This window comes from Vespa crabro, chromosome 2 (assembly GCF_910589235.1).
Source record: "Vespa crabro chromosome 2, iyVesCrab1.2, whole genome shotgun sequence".
Taxonomy (NCBI): Eukaryota; Metazoa; Arthropoda; class Insecta; order Hymenoptera; family Vespidae; genus Vespa; species Vespa crabro.
The window spans coordinates 18,008,232-18,027,042 of NC_060956.1; positions in this window are offsets into that span (position 1 = coordinate 18,008,232).

Sequence of the window (18,811 nt, forward strand, 5' to 3'; positions counted from 1 at the left end):
CCCAAATTTGGGTAAAGATCGACCACTCGTGCTTGCTTTTGTCATTACCATGACAAGCGAGAATAGCACTACAGAATTTCCTAATGCTATAGAAACAATATGCAATTTGGTGCGCTGAAACAGAATCTGGTCTAACGTACATATCAGTATTGTCTTGTAACGAAATTTCATTATTCCTATCGCTATGTGACACAGGATGTACACATAGCGTGGGTTTCTATCGTACGACCAAAGATAATTCTACAGGTAGATTACGTTTTCCATATTTTCATAGGTATAACGAAAAGAGTCGACGAAACTGAATCTATTCGTTGAATTTATCGACTTGCGAAAAATCGGCTACGTACTATATGTACCGCCAGTACTAAGAACGAAAATCGAATCATCCGAATCATAGCTCAACGAAACTGTTTCTACAAATGTTCGATCTATAACAACGTACAGCAAATTATTACCGGTGAACGTCGAAAATGTAATATTTCGATTCGACACACCCGCATGGATTTCGACGACATTGGCTACATTCTGCGAATGATTTCGGTCCACGAGATCGAGTACAAATACTATCACGAACGAAAACGTGATACGTGTTAAATTGTACGAATACCCGATACGACTCAATCGCGTGATGTTTTACGATTTTGTTACCATTTGTATTCCACAAGGGCCAGAAAATATCGACAGCATAAATATAACTGAATTCCAATGGCACGAATTCTTTTTACTTTCGGCCAATCGATTAACGTAGAGAAGAACAGGATCCGTAAACGAGGGAAAGAAGAAAAACGAAGACTTGATCGGCTCGTAAAGAAGGAACTGGCCAAATGAACGACGCGGTAGATCGTAGAAGCCGTTTTCTGGAGTTTTTCACGAGCGAGGATCGCCTTCGGAATATAAAAGTGAATGTATCTCTCGCAAATAAGAAGAATCGATAATGGCATCGACGTCGAAGTAGAATAATACGCGGCGGAAGAAGTAGAAGAAGAAGAAGAAGAAAAGAAGGAGGAGCAGGAGGAGAAGGAGAAAGAAGACAAAAAAAGAAAGAAAAAGAATGAATAATTCCTAATTGGCCGATTCTTCGCGAAGGCGACAATCGTCAGAGGTGAGAGCAACAGCCGAGCTTTCGGTCAAAGTAAGAGCACGTCCGTTATTTGCGAACCTCGCGCGTTCTCTCGTCCTTTCCAACTGCACCATCCTTTTCACAGTCGTCCAGTGCCCGAAGCGGCGGGTGTTGGAGTGGCAAAGGGTACGGGACGAGAGGCAGTCTGTTCACCCTCTCAATCCTCTTGCAATTCTCTTCCACCACTACGTTCGCCTTCTCTCCCATCTCTTCATCTACCTCCTCTGCGTTCTCCTCTACGTCCTTCTCTTTCACGGCGAAGCGAATATCTCGTTATATACAGAGAACGTATAACGCAGAATAGGTGGAGCAGTAAACGTCCTAGTCCTCTGTATCCAAGTAATTGGTGTCCTATTGTCTCCGTCGCCGCCCTTTCCGACAGCATCCTGTTGTACATCTACACGCAAGCCTGTTTGCAGACACGTTTGCGTCTGACTTCCCCGTATAGTCACGCTTCCATCGTATTACTAGATATATACTAACTATTATTCCAATCCTTGCACATATCAATAACGCGCATTAGGTGAATTGAAAGGACGATTTGAAAGAATGAAAACTCGTATGAAAGATTTTTTTAAAAGTCTTCTCCAAAAGGAGAAAAGAAAGAACGATGATAGGGTATAGGTACGACGACTTTAATCGAAACGAATTCTCTGGGTGTTCGTCTTTGTTTTATCCCGATCCCTACGATCTTCAAGAATAGGCCTCTGTTCCGTTGAAATTCTCAGAGGTCGTAAGTCCGATTATCTCTCTCATCCATTGCATTCATTCACTTCAAACACAAGAGAGAGAGAGAGAGAGAGAGAGAGAGAGAGAGAGAGAGAGAGACAAACATACAGACAAAATAGAACACAATGCCAAGCTATTCCCGATATTACTATTTAGTCACGAAACCACAGTACTCGGGCAATGCTTCAAAGTATGGAGACAAGTTATTGGCTCCGGCGTTGTTCGCTCCAGTCTTCGTTACCATCTTCACTTACTCCTCCCTCTCTCATCTCGACGTGTCTCTGACTCAACCTTCGGATGCAGACCATTTCGTATATACCAGTCATCAACCGATGTAACTTTCTATCGCAATGCTGATCTTAGCTTTGAAACGAAACGACGTCGTTGTCGTGATTTCTATTCTCCCTCTTTTCTCTTTCTTTTCCTTCCTTTCCCTTCCCTTTCCACGAACTCAAACAACCAACTTATCCCTTATCTTTTTCTATAACCAACGAAATTACAAAATTTTCTTTCTTACATCGACATCTGATTCGTATCGTCATTCTCTTAAAATTCTTTACGACGAGCCGACCGCTCATGGACGAACGTTATCACAGAAGGGGAAAGCGTTTCTAGGAAATGCAACGCCGATAGATATCGATAACTCGAATTCCACGGTTATAAATCGGCTCGTGGTGCACCGAACGTGACTTACGAAGAGTCCGAAGGCAACTGACGTTATTGGAATTTACTGGCCCGAAAATTGGGACGCGCTAAGCCCTTTGGAATTACGTGCATCCTCTTCTCTTCCTCTTCTCCTTTCACAATTCCACCATCTAACCTGCCACCAGATCAACCCTTCTGTCTTATACATACTACCACTACTTTTTGATTTTCGTCGATTCGATCTCTCCTTGTCCCTCTTCTTTCCTCTCAAAGATCTTTGATCAAAGACTTCCGAGGCTCGTGAAAGTTTTCACGAAAAATTCCTGGTGTTCGATTAAGTCCAAGATAAGGAGACTTTTAAACTGAAACTTCTCGAAGATTTTATACAAGCACTCTTTCTGGTCGACTACGTATAAGTGAAAACGAGAGATGTCGTATCTCGAAATTGGAAAAGATCGATCGATTGATATTAATAACCAGGCCGTAGTGAATACGAGATCTATCCAATTCCCTTCGTCTTCTATATAATAACGAATTAATCAAACGGAAAGACACAGCGATATTAAAAGTACCAATATATCCACACAGATTTCTCTTCGAAAAATCTGATATTCATACAGATACATTGTTTGATATTAATTACTTTGATATATCTACATAATTATATAATATAATAAATGATAGCAAATTAATTTAATATCAAATCTCTAAATCTAAATTGAATTAACAATATAAATAATAAAATAAATTTCTAACGAATACGTATAGAAATGCAAATCTGACAATGTAATTAAAATAGTTCCAAGAATTCTACTTAGATGTATCGATTTAGAGACACACCATTTAAATGGATATAATTATTTTGTATCGATATCTATTTTCATGCGGTTACTAAAATGTTCGAATAATCGTGAGAAATCGTTCGAAATAGGCGCATCGCGGTATTAGTCCGATTTGGTGTCCATACTTCGGCCGGTACACACGTATTCACATTGTATACATGTCCTACTATCATAATGTACTGCACACATTATTACGATACCATATTATTACGTTGGCTGCTTTATTAAATCTAGTTTCGCGGTAAAGCCGCAATCTGCCACGGCGTTATAATTCAATTCCGTGTAAAAGCAAATCCATTAGTCCACCGTTGCCACATCTGTTCGCAAAATGAAAATGTTTGGCACGTTCACGATGCATTTTACTTATGGTTTACTAATTGCATTATGTTCCATATTGAACAAAACGCAACGTAATTACAAATTTTATAAAAAAAAATTTGAAGATCATTATTTTCCAAATGGTCGTTATTTCCGACTAGACGATCTAGTATGTTATTTATCACACGAAATATAACAAGTATCTCCGCGATGAGCGTAGTTTTTGCACGTTTATTTCGTTAACATCGTTTCGTTTCGTTCACTGAATACTATTACATGGCCAACAAGAAATGAATGAATAAAAGATAACAAGAAATTCATGATATACATATTCCGATATACTCATAGGCACACAAAAGCATTTTAAATAATAGCACACGTTCGTACGTTTACCGAGATCATAAATGCACTAAAATATAAAAATGTAAAAATATAAAAATATAAAATATATAAATGCCAAGCAATTGCCATAAACAATGTGATTTAATGAGGAATAACAAAAAAAAAAAAGAAAGAAAAGAAAAAAAGAAAGAAAGAAAGAAAAAAGGAATACGCGATAAAGGTGAAAATATGACGTTTGATTGATATTAAAATGAAACGTTTTCAATGCGTAACATTAGCATTAAGATCCATAAAGCCCAACGAAAGGGGTTGAAAGAGATATATATACCGGTTCTCGTCTTGTGTCTCGCGCGTGCTTCACACCCCAAAACTTAATCCCTTCTCTCTCTCTCTCTCTCTCTCTTCTTATCTCAAAGAGAAAGAGCTCTCGGATCGCTGCTTCTACGCGCTGAAGTCTCAATGTTGTACCAACCTGTACACAAGCGTACGTACTTAGATGTGCTCGAAGTTGAAGTCATGGATAGGGTGGCAAGAATAGAAAGCGGCAAGGAAAGGGTGACGAGAAACGTATAATTAGAGAGAAAGGGAGAAAGCGGATGGCACCCGTCGCCGCGAATCATCCGCAATTACCGCGTGCCTACGTTATCCACGTGTCGGTGCCTCATTCGAGACATTTCCTCCGCCCGATCTTGTAGAAATTTACGTGTATTCGTGCCAATGAATAAATTCCCTCGTCGATACACACGAATCGCAAAACGGTAGTGTGCATGCTCGTTGCTTCGAAATGGGAGGAGGAACGTCGTTTTCCTCGCGACGAACGGAACTTGGAAATACTCGTACAACCAACTACCAACCTACCGACTTTTCCGATATTCTCGCCTTTGTTAACCTTCCAAACCTTACCGCACGCTAACCGCAACACTTTTTTCATTATTCGTCCAACTCTATGTATCTCTTCTAAGTCTTATTAAAATTCGTACGTGATATTACAAAGATAAAATTTGTCTCTTATCTTTCATAAAAATATTAATGAAATAAAATATTAAAACAAAAAAGAAAAAAAAGCAGGAAAAGGAAAAAATTTGTCGAAGATAAAAATTCAAGAGATTTATCATCCAATGAATCCGTTAAATCAACGGAAATAAATTACAAATTTTCTAAATGCAAATGAAAATAAATCAATATTAGAAATAAATTAAGATATTATCACGGAAATATTTTATCATTTGATATTTATTATTATACATACGTAGATATATCTATTTATATTAAAAAAGGCAAGATAAAAAACACGATCTTTCCTATCTTTTTTCCTATCTCGATTACGATTCGTTTACGATACTGAATTTTGTTATTGTTCAAAAGAATAGATTCTTATTCTAACAACTTAAATACGAAATTCAATAGATATACATGGAATAATAGCAATTCTATCAAAATTCACGAGGGTTGATATGTTCGCCCGGCCATTCTTATTTCATCGATCGATTACTTCTCTTCCTCTTCACTGGATCGTGTGAACGAAAGCTAGCGAATCATCGCAGAGATTATTGGCAAACCGACAACGACTAGTACACTCGGCATGATTTCTCCGGAGACGAACGAACCAAATGCTTTCTCGTCGTTATTCTTCGCCATGTTTAACGTATGCATGGGTGACAGCCCGATGTTCCAAGAATCATAAAAGATCTTTGATAAATGTATAGCTACAAATACACATAAAGATATAAGATGTGTTTGTATGTATATGTATGTGTATGCATAATACTTAAATAGTCATGGTAGTGGAATACAAAGGATACTTATCGTATATTACAATATAAAAAAACAAAAAAGAAAAGCAAGTTATTCTTATACAAAAGCATAGCTCTTAGATGCTCAAAAAGAATATTATCTCTATTCTATCTTTCAAATGTGTAAATGTTCTTTTAAAAAATACTATCGAATATAAATATGAACGGAATATTATAATTCGACAAACAATATGACGCAACTAATAAACGAGAGTGATCTCAAAAGAATATATTTATATATTTTTTCAAAATAAAGCCTCTGTTTTAATAAACATTACGTTGAGATCAATACATTCATGATAACAGTGTGAGTATAATAAGTAAAAAACATATTTTTTTAACTTTTACATAGTAATAATACATTCCCAGCGTAAAAATAAATATTTTGTGGAAAAAAAAGGAAACGTATACACATTTCTTTGATATTATTGACCAAAAATATTACAAAGAGTTAAAAGATATATATATATATATATATATATATATATATATATATATATATATACTTGTATTCGAGCCAACACGAAAAAGAAAAAAGAAAAAAGGAGAAAAAAAAAAGAAAACAAAAAGAAACCCGTGAGTAAATGAGAAGCACAGGTATGAGAAGCTCTTAATCATTCGGAAAGCAAGCTCACGATTCGAATCGAGTATCGTTTCGTCGCACGGCTACACAACTCCAACAATAAATTTACTCTCTCAAATTAGTAGGTAGGTTCATCCACGGCGATACATTAGCCGGAGGTGATTTCGAGTAGGCGAATATGAATTACTTCGTCGAATTACTCTTGGTGTTCTTCTTTCGGTTTCTCCGTCTATCCTTTGCTCTCTCTCTCATTCAATCCCCCCATGGGGCTGTTTTCATCAGCATGGAGAGCGATGACATCAGGTAGTAGAAACGATAAAGGACGTTTTGACTATGAACGGAACACAGGATGCAACGAGCTTGGCGTAAATAACAGAAATGTAGGAGTGAAGAGAAAAGGAAAGAGAAAGCGAGAGAAAAAGAGAGAGAGAGAGAGAGAAAAAGAGAGAGTAAAGAAGCAGAGGAAGAACAGTAGTAGGAGATGAAAGCGAAGCACAGAATTTCTAGGAGCCACGAAGGAAAGAGCCTCGGGGCTTGGTTAACGAGTAAAGTCGCTCCAACCCGAACCCCCACCACTACGATACGCTATTCGCTCTATAGCATAGAACCAACAACTTTGAGACGGGCTAACCAACCAACTAACTCGCAATAATCTCGCCCTGCGTCCTCTTAATAAACCTCTTTCCGGATAAAAAAAAATTTCTTCCTTCTCTTCCTCTCTCTCTCTCTCTCTCTCTCTCTCTCTCTTTTTCTCTCTTTCTCTTTCCTTTTACCTCACGATTATCAAAGTTAGTTCAACGTTACTCTGAACTAATATCGGATATTTCTATTAGTGATATTTTCTAAGAAAGTCGATGACATAAAATGAAATTAAAAAAGGCAAAGAGAAAAAAAAAAGAAAGTAGACACAAAATTAAACGGGATAAGATAGAGAAGGAAGGATAAAAAGTTGTAAGAGAAAAGCCAAGATAAGTAAATTGATTGGGCAAGAACGCGTCAAGTTGGGCAATACGATAGTAAGTAGAGAAGTTGCAATTGGCCAGTATCCTCGGTTTCGCACCCTCACACCGCTCGCAGACTGTCCTTTTGACCAATATTAAGCTCTCTTCTCGCTAGGATATCTCGAACTACATACATGTGTGCGTGTATGTGTATGTGTGTATGTGTGTATAAAAGCCTAAGCAAGGTAACAGTAGGATATAGGATAGCATACGGCTGTTACTAGGAAGAGGGATGAATTATCGCGCTCGGAAGCCAAGTCGAAAGTTCTCAATTCCCATTAAGCGGGGCAGCCGGCCAGAAACCGATAGGTTAGTTGGAGAACCTGCTGGGAATCCTCGGTCTTCCGACCACCAACCAATCCGATGACTACACCCGACCGATGAGAAACAGAGTCAAGCAGCCGCCAACGGTGGTATACACGATCTTTCTCTACTGTTTGCGTTCTCTCCCTCTCTCTCTCTCTCTCTCTCTCTCTCTCTCTCTCTCTCTCTCTCTCTATTTCTCTATCTCTCTCCTTCTATGACAAACTACTATATATATAACGACGACGACACCACTCAAAGGACAAAGACACGGTACTTCGCTATTGTACACGATAAAACATCTAATCGTAGCCCTTTTCAACGAGTCTCCTCGCTACGTTTACCTTTTCTATTCGCCCTTTCTCGAGAAAAAGAGACAAAGCTTGCGCTTTTCTCTCTTTTATTCCATAAATCTCGTGAGATAGAGTGAGAGAAAAAACAGAGAGAAAGAGAGAAAGATAAAGAGAAACAGAGGGAGAGAGAGAGAGAGAGAGAGAGAGAGAATGTTCTTTTTACGGTACACGAGAGAACATGATGTTGAAAGTCAACGCTCGGAAAAAACTGCAAAACAAAATTACGCATTTTCGGCCTCTTTAACGTCACCCTACCGTAGTTTAACAAGCGTGACTGAGAAACCGTACTGAGAGAGACCGAGTGATCTCATGACGGTTTCGTTTGTGCGAGTAAAATTGTAAAAAAAAAAAGAGAAAAAGAAAAAAAAAGCAAAAAAAACCCCTTCTGATTCGTTTCTTCGCGACAGCTCGCATGTTATGATTTATCTCGGCGAATTAATTTTAAGATCTTAACAAAAATCAAATCTACCAAACAAAATCGATTATGCCAATGGCTAACACATCAATCTACGTGAATAATTTTATATCGCAAAATTCGTGAACAAGAGGAATTTATTGATTGATCTTTCTGATTGAGATTTCAAAAGCTACGATCGAAATACGTGTCTCCAAGATTACTCTCAAGCATTTATTCGACACGTTGGCTAAGCTTAAAGACTGTGCAATTGGACGGTCCAAGTCCGACGAAGGAGAAGGACAAAGTTTCCAAGATGATTCGGCGGAGCATGTTGAAGAGTAGAATCTAAAGGGGAATCTGATGATATTGAAATCAACGGGTGGAAAACAAGAATCCGAAGTGCATCTGACTGTTGTTACATAGTATCTACGCAGTACCGTCGACCGTTTTCCTGATGAAAATGTTACCTTCTATCGGCATTCCTTGTCAATTTCAATAGACTCTCCATTCAAGTTGATATATATCTGAAATCACCGTTATTGTATCTTGATATATCCAATGTTACTCTGTAAACGTTTCTCGTGTAGAGTAAACGAGAAAAAGGGAAGAAGGAAAAGAACAGAGAGAGAGAGAGAGAAAGAGAGAAAGGAAATATATCTCATAACTTATCATTGTTGAATGTTCAAACAAAGAAAACATTGTCAAAAGAATCGTTATCGGCATAATAGAAAATGTTAAAAGAATGATGTTCATGTTCTTTCGCACGCTATTCTCAACAGATACCGTCGTATGTTGATCGTAGTTTAACGTAAAGCTCGATGTTTCGATTGAATTGAAAAAGAAAAGAAGGAAAGGAATAAATGGAATCTGTGCAGGTTAAAATTCGATTTAAATTAACAAGCGGAAAACAAAAGTTGTTTGTTCTCGATGTAGGATCCTAAGCGTGAAACGAAATGAAACGAAAGTAAGTGCTTTTAAAACACGGGCTAGCACGAAATTGCGTACACGCATGCGCGTCCGTCGGTAAATAAAAGTGTGCATAAGCCCTGACTGTTGCGACAAATAGACAAAAAGCCGAGTTGAGATAGAAAGAGGAAGGGAAATAGAGAGAAAGAGAGAGATAAAGAGAAAAAATGAAGAAAGAGATACGAGAAGAGCAAGCGCCTGTGAGATAGCAGCACAGTTTCGTTCGCAATTATATGAACACTGCATTCACTAGACGTTCTTCTGACAAACCTACATGTACGCAAATTTAATTAATGGTTACGAAGTATTCGTTGTCTCCCTACTTATGGAATTTTGCTCGTGATTTTCAATTTGCCCGATTAATTAAGAAATTGCACTACACTCACAAACCAGTGATATTAACTACGATGTCTCGCTAACGATTACTTTACATTCTCGTTACGCGAAAATTTGGAGAGACGAAAATTAATTAATTAAAAAAGACGTATATGTACTTTCATTTCATACACAAAGTCGCTTGAAATTTGTAAAAACTTACTACCAACTGTAGTAGTAATGTTTCCAAAAATGATAAATAATTATTACGCTTAAAAAAATAATGGACTTGTCGCATAAGCATAACTATGGTATAATGTTGCTGCAAATATATGCTCGGTGACCTAAACGAACTGGAAATTCGCATGCCGGGTAATATTTTTGAAGGACACTGCAACGAGAAATATTTACTTTTGATTTGTCGCGTCGGTCGTTGAAGCAAAATACGCGTATACGGTGCTTCAGGTGATGCGGCTGCGCTAGTTTAACCGGTATAAACTTGGGTCAGAGTTCGTACCTGCAGCCGCGAATACCGAGTTGCACCTTACCACATGAATACGTAATGTCGTAATCTTATGCGGGGCTCGACGAGCTCCTCGCGAGATTGCACAGGTGCGCTTTAAGGAATCTCGCGTCCCTCTAAAATCGCCTTCTTTCAACTTTCTTTTTATATTTCTAATCTCGGATACAGTACCTTCCTCGATTTACCGTGTCGCACGATATTCGTTCGACTATAAGAAACCAACTACGTTCTCTACACTTGTTTTATTTATCGATAGAAAAAGAACTCTTTATAAAACAGCATTATAGTTCCATTTGATTTTATTTATCCTTTAAACGGAATAACCGTTTCAATAATTTCATTGAATAACTTCACATATTTTCTTTTATCTTCTTATCCGATTTCTGTGAAACAAAATCAAACACTTTAAATAGCCTCTTAATAATCTAACGCAAATATATCCAATGTATGGTTTGAGTTGATTAACTTAATTAAAATAAAAATATAAGAATAATATACATTTTTATTATAATACTCAATTTACTCATCAAGAATCGTCGAAAAAATAATTCAAAATGGATTCGATTACATTTGCATCAGATTAAAATTTACATCAAAATTCCTACTTCTATCTAATTTTATTCAGATGATAGATTTATATCATATCAACTTTTAATTGCTTGTCACTTAATAGCAATTACATTTTCGAATAAGTCATAAAACATTACCGTTTCCAAAAATGTATCTTGATCCATAAAAATTTAGTTTAACGGTTTATTAATAATCTCAACGTTTCTCTCTCTCTCTCTCTCTCTCTCTCTATCTATCTCTATCTCTCTCAGACACACACACGCGCACACACACACACACATTGATGATACTATAAACACTTTAATTATTTTTACCTAACGATAAAGTATATGGGCTAACATTGCTGTTTTTCGTTCCAAAGTGCTTTTTAACAATTTCTCAATATAGGTTGATTCCAATTAAAAAAAAAAATAGAAGAAAAAAAAGAAAAAGAAGGACAAATTCGAAAAGATGAAAAACTAGAATACAAAAAAAATTCAATGTTTCACACACACACACATAATATTTTTTCCAAAATGCTTTCTAACAATTTCTCAATATAGGAGACTGGTTGATTCCAATTAAAAAAAAAAAAACAAAAAAAAACAAAAAAAAACAAAAAGAAAAAAGAAGAAGAGGGACAAATACAGGAAAAGATGCACATGAAAAGCTAGAATACAAAACGAAAGAAAAGAGAACAAGAATAGAAATCGTTTGAAACGAAATGAAGTAACCATTGTCGAACCTCTATTACACTCTTGTAATAAAGTTTCTGTCGGGCCGCCTCTCTACCTGTAGTTCTTGTTCTCGAACTACAGCTTTCTCTATCCCTTACATTCCTACTATCCCTTCTCCCCCTTCTTGCCACCTTCTTCTTCCCTACGGTATCCGCCGTCGCAAATTAATTAGGGAGTCTAATTACGATCCCCAGTCTCTCAGTTACGTTCTCTCGTTCCACCGCAATTTAGTTTTCTCACTTTTATGCACGATTATTTCACGACAAACGAAAGAAAAACGGAACGTAACCTTTTGTTTATTTTGAATCTTAATGAGCTTGATTAGCTCAAAAATATTCTTGGTTATGTCAATTGTGAAAATTATCTGATAGGAATAATCACGGATATTAACATTGGATAGTCCGTTTTCGTTCGTTATTACGAACCCATCGAGAACCCGAACGTTTGATAACAATATCATTTTCATTTCAAGCTTATATGATCGATTATAACGCTGAAATAATGTGCGACGCATAATTAACCGAAGCGGAGAGAAACGATACACTGTCATAAGTAGTTGGTCGATCGTAGTCTCGATTAAATGGACAGAAATTTAGTTTGCCGTTGCTTCCAGTATCGATACGATGTAGAATCGACGATGCGATGGATGCGTACTTCGTAATTTTGACACGGATCGATTGGCGTCGTCCTACGAATCTCGATATTCATCTTTCCCTGCCATACAATCCAACGAAGATACGAGCTACTTCAACTATCGATCGTCATTATCAACTCTTTGATCGATTTTTAATTAACTGAGGTAGTTCTTTCAAATCGAGTAATGCAATTATTTCTCTAAAGAAAAAAAAAAAAAGAAAAGAAAAAAAAAGAAAAGAAAAAAAAAGAAAAACAATTCACTGAGATCGCGAGCATTCATTTTTCCAAAGTGTACTTATGTATCAACGATGAGAAATAGTTGTTACTTTTTAATTAAACATTTTTACAAAGCTTTAACAATTTTTCTATCAAGTTATCAGAGAGTAAGTAGAAATTAATAAAGGCGCTATAGATATAGTTTATTTTCATTTCTTTAAATTCTATCGACGAGATTAAATACGAGGGACGTAGAAAAATTGGTTATTGACAGAAATAGATATTGATAGAAAAGTGTTTACAAAAAAAAAAAAAAGAAGAAGAAAAAAAAAAACAGGAGCATGTATAGAGCATTACATCTACAAGGTTGGTCTAATCATCGGCTGGATGACACGAACAATCGATAAATGGATCATAATTGATATGATTACTATACGATCCCAGGTTCTCTTGTTAATACGTTTCGCATTTACGAGGACGGACAACGCGTAGACTGCAATCAACGGGCGATTGTTTATCGGCAATCAGTCGCTGGTCTACGATTGCCAATCAGCACGTAATTTGCCAATTGAAATCGAAACGTGCCAAAGGAGGTTCGCGTATGTTCTACTCGAACGAAAATTGAACAAGAAGATCGAAAGAAGGAAGCAATGTAACTCACATATCCTATATTTCGAGTTATTCCTTTTTTGTAAACATTATTAATCGACCTAAAAAGTAATTCAATTATATATCTATAGGAATAAATTTGTATTGAACCAAGATGTACGAGATAGTACGGATATTAAGATAATTATCTCGGTTTTTATAGAAATTTCTGTGCGTTATAGAAATTTCTGATATTTCTATTATAAATAGACAAAGTATAGGACAAAGTGAGTACATGAGAAAATTGCGATTCCGTACGCACTGCAACTAAAATAAAAAGAGACAAAAAGAAACGCTCCGTGGGAAATATTTACGAGCGATACCCATTAGCATTCGCTCGAGAGAACGGTGTCGCATGGGAAACGCGTTACGAGTACTTCTGATGTGTTTTACGAACATCCCGTGACAACGTGGCATGCAAATTGTAACGATCCTAAGCGGATGTCGCGTGTAAGCGAAAAAGCACCATGCGAACGTCAATGTAACTCTAGAGGGATGGCCAACATATCGTTACATATCGATCCATCGATCGAACGTGAACAAAGTTCTCAAACACAGGCGCGAAGAAATTTTTTGAACTACTTTTAACCGAAATCAATTGATCATATCTTCAATTATAATCATCGAGAACATATTCTTTTACCGATAATAGAAGTATCATGCGAAATAGATATTTTCACGAATGAATTGATGCATTAGCGTGCCTCAAGAGCTTACGTAGTAACATAGAAGAGCGCGTAAATAGTAGTAGGAAGACAGAAGCAATGCGTATACGATTCACGTTTCAAACTATCCTTTCAATTAAATCAATCTCCCCCGTAAATGACGCTTTGAAGTACCTCGTTCCCGGTCGAGTCTATTCCACCTTCGGTCTCATCAGTGGCATAGTACTCCTCCAACTCCATTCCCATCTCCTCCTCGCTCTATTCTAGTGCTCGCTTTCTGCCTCCGTCGCTATCCCCACTCAGACTTCCTCGTCCGCCCCCTTTCTACCTCTCTACTTCACCGACGGAGCCGCAGAGCTTGATTCACCATCGTCGCAAGATTACACGTATCCTGTGGTAACCACGAAATTCGAGAAGCTGCTAAAGCGTAAACGAAGTAACGTAGAGCGAACGGATATAAACGATACCTACTTCTGTAAATACCGACTTTTATAATACGCATGTATATATGTAAATATATACATCCATTGTGAATAAGCTCATTGTTGATAGAAACATGTTCAATTCGTCTTTAACGCGATTTATTAGATATCAAGAATATTACGAGAGACTTAGGGTTGAGATATCTCATCGAGTCGACTTTTTACTCGAAACGATTTTTTAATATAAGAAGTAGAATCATTTCTTAGAAAAACGATCTTGGCAGGCTCGAATGTGAAACGCCAAGGGAGCCGCCAAGTCGATCGAAGGATGGAGGCAGATTTCGGCGGTGACCCGAGGAACGTGAAGCAAGGAGAAGCGAGGGACAAGAAGGAACAGGAGGATGGATATTGCGAGAAGTGATTTATGCGAGAGGCGCGAGAGCGCATATTGCGGTAAGGGAGTGCGCGCTGACGCGTAACGGAGGCGGTCGAGAGATTCGCACGTGCGGCCCTTCGTATATCTGAAACCGTACTATGGCGCACACAACTTGACTCCTAACGTTGCTCTTCCATGGTTACTAGATACTACCCGTTACTCGACTTGCCAATATCCACGCGAATGATCGCTCTTGACCGTTCGATCCTCCCACCAATGCTCCTTTAAAAGCTAATCGAATACTAAGAGAAAGAAAAGAGATCGTTCTCTTTTCTTTCTCTTTCCTACGATTTCTTTCATTTAAAAAGCCCCTTTCCCGCCGTGGAGAAGCGTAATGTCACAAAGTGCGGCTGTCGGCTAAGAGATTGCGACGAGTTTTTCGATAAAAGATAGGCGCGCTCGTTTTACCGTGCCATTCTTAGAGCCACCTCCACTTCTTTCTTTCTCCTTCTTCTTCTTCTTCTTCTTCTTTTTTTTTCTCTTTATCATCCTCCTCCGTCTATCGTACGTCTGAGCTTACGCTTGAGGCTTAAGGACAGAGAAGTGAAGAGACAAGCGGAGGGCTTCGCGACGTCTCTTGCTTTTCAGGATAAGGGTCGGCCGGAACTTTACTACGAGAGAAATCTCGAGAGCCGTCGAAAGAGGGAGACGGACGCTCGTAGGTAGATATAGAAGGGCCCCGTCGTTCGAGCCTCGATAATGAAATGGATGCTCTCGAGTATGAGCTCGCTCATTCGCTTCCTCGCTACCGCTTCGAGCTACCCTCTTACGACGTTCTACCGTTCTATTCCAGGGCAATGCATGGTGCGAAGCCCATTCGCAAATTAACCTTACTTATTCATTAACGCTAACGATCTACTACATACTCTACCTACTAACACAACCATCGATGCGAGTCACGCGCCTCCTCTTTTTCTTTCGTTTCGCTTTCTCTTTCTCTTATTTTTCCTTTATTTCTTTCTTCTTTACGAAAGGGCTTCTCTCGTTAGATTGGAGAATTGGTTCGCTGAACCCTTTATCATTTGGAAGGCATTACCAATATCCTCGCGCGTATGATTCTTGCGAATCACAGATAACGAACTCTTCGAAAAAGAAAAGTAACAGAAAGATAGATAGATAGATAGAGAGAGAGGGGGAGGAGGAGAATAAAGGGCTCGTACGCGAGTTCGTATTATCTTCGTGCGGTCGATCCACTTGCACTTACCGCGACTCGTATACCGAATAGCAAAGAGCCCGAAGATAAAACACCGGCCTCCGATGATAGACGATGGATATCGCTGGTAACAAATAGGGGATTTGAGAGAAACGTTTAGGTTTAAAGCGGATACGCGAGATACCTGACGATCGGTATCCTCGACTATTGCCGACGTACGAAGCATAGAAAAAGATAAAGAGAAAGAGACATATGAGACATAATATAAAAATTCTTTGCTGAAGCATCAAAAAAAAAAAAGAATATTTGAGAAATCAGATTGATGAAAAGGTCAAGGAGACGTTTACGTACAGCCAATTATCGACGTCTTGAGTCGACAGGATTTTAAGTAGCGAAAAAAGGAAAGGAATAGGAGAAGAGAGAAACGAGATCTTATACGATTATTGCTGGATCTTAGCTAGAAAGCAGCAACGTCGTCAACGACGAAAACGAGGACGAAAACGTCTAGTCGGAGATGTAACGAGAGAGAGGAAGGAAGGAAAGAAGGGAGAGAAAAGGAAATAGAGAAGGAAGAGAGAGAGAGAGAGAGAGAGAGAGAGGTAAGAGAGGAAAGAACAAGCGGAAAAATTGCTTTAAACGGAAAAAAATGTGGCGAGAGAACGGCAGCGAACTTCGAGTCAGCCCTCAGCACCCCGAATCCTACCCCATTCCTACACCCTTTATCCCTCGTTTGTTGGAGCAGCAGCGGGAGAAACACGCGGGTCGCCTCTGTTGGTAATTTTTCAGCTCTTTTTTAATTCACCCTGGCCCTTTACCCATAACCCTTCCCCACTTTTTCAACGCGTGTCTCCGCGAACGAAACACGTTGTGCGACGAAGTGCGGTGCTGTGCTATGCGGTGCAATGCGATGCGGTGCAGTGAGATGCGGTGCGGTGCCGTGCGGTGCGGTGCACTGTGATGCGGTGAGGTGAGATTCGGTCTCGTAGACTAGCCCTCGCCTCTCATGCGAATAACTCCTCGAGCATGCGAGTAGGCATTTCCAGAACGAGCTGTTAGTTGTACCGTATAACGAGCGTCGCGGTGCGCCACGACGGCGAGCAATCAAGTTCTTACCTGTCGACGTTGGTTTCCTTCGTTTCCTTCTTTTCCGTTCGTTCCCTTACTAAAGCAAGACGTTCCATAATCTACCGAGTTTGTCGATTCGAATCGATTCGAAATATATCGTACGGGCCACGATTCAATAATGATACGGTCTCCCTCCATTAATTCATCGTTTACACGGGCAACAATTCGTTCGCAGCGGGCGCCACCAACGACAACAACGTCAATGACCAAATGCGTTCTCGAATGAACCGCTTTGTTACCGGTCCCTCATTATTCACACGGTCGTTATCGTATATACCAATGCAATTAATCGGTTAATGAAAAGGAAAAGCATTTTTAAAGGCGGGTATCGAGCGTCGATGCCAATCCTCGCTCTGAGAATGCGTTATGACTCCATAAAACCTTTCACAATGCGTACAGTCAACGCACTTACCGCTTGCAATGACCCGAGCATGCTCGCCGGAGAGCATTGTTCTCGACCTTTCAACTACCACATGAATTGATAACAACGTAATACCACATATTATTAGCAGTTGTGCGAGGCTACTATACCATTAATTACGAAACTTCATTTTCCTTATAAATGTGCGTTCTCCGCGCTATACCGAGGGCAAGCTCGTCCATTGTGGTCCTCCCAAAAATACTGTGTGCCTAGATTAACGCTTGCAATAACGCGTTCTAGCAAAGGTAACGTCGAAAAATAAAGAAAGTAAATTACGAAGTTACACTAGCCGAGCGCGGTCTCATTCTACTTACAGAATTTACGGGGTAGTTAGAGAAATGCATTTTTTTTATCGCTTATGAAAGTGACTATAATAAGCGGATACATCACCTTTAATTCGAAAACCGAAAAATAATCTTAATTAGCTCTTAATAACTCTGCAAAACGAATCAAATCTGATTTGCACAGAGGAAACTGAAGAAACAAAAAGAGAGATAGAGAGAGAGAGAGAGAGAGAGAGAGAGAGAGAGAGAAATGGAAGTAACGATCCCGTTACATCAAGCGTTTTATACGATAAGTACACGAGAGCACGTCCAGACATCCGTGAAGCATACGCTTACATACGGAATCGACATCCGAAATTACATTGAACAGTGAGGTGCGGTCTACGTGCTATACTCGAACAGTACCGTGTAGGTGCAAACAACAATTAAGCATTCCAATAATACAATAATTATCATTGAATGCGACATCGGTATGAATTCGTAATCGACAACCGCCATCGAATTAATGCGTCTAGGCACCGAACATAACCGCGACACGGGAAACGTTTGAACTTCTCTCCTATTCTATCGGATTTTGATAGCTTTTAATGTGCAAATGATCGCGACAAATCTATAATGTTCTATATAAAATGAGAAACCATTTCATTTTAAGATTTTTACCAATACAATTTCTCTATGTACAATCTAGATATTCAAGCATCGACTACTCCTATCATTTTATTTTTAATCGAAACAATTTCTACTTTTATTTCTACTTTGTAATTGTTTTTTTCTTTTTTCTTTTCTTCTTTTTTCCCCCGCTATGATTCGTAATGTGATATCTGCGAAAAAAAATCGATGGGGAATGGTAGAAACGATATGAATCTCTTGTTAACGTAGGATAAATGACGAACGATGGAGAAACGTTGAAAAGCGAAAGCTAAAAGCACCGATCTAAAATCGACTTTCCTAATCGTTCATAGTATAGATATATAAGCTACGTTGATCCAGATATCTATACGGTAAACGACCTTTTGCTTCGTTAGCTACCAACAGAAGAATATAAGCTCCTGAAAGAAAAGCTATTGATCTCATATCTTTTAATGGAGAGCGCTGTCTACTTTATAACATAAAGTCTAACTATATCATCCTTCTTTATCTTACAATGATTACGCTGATCGATCATCCCTTTCTGAAAAACAATCTATGGATTTTGTATCTCAAGCCAACAAATCCGTCCGATCCTTCGCGTTTCCTCTTTCTCTTTACCGATAAAGAAAGAAATTAATCCTACCCGGAGATTACACCAT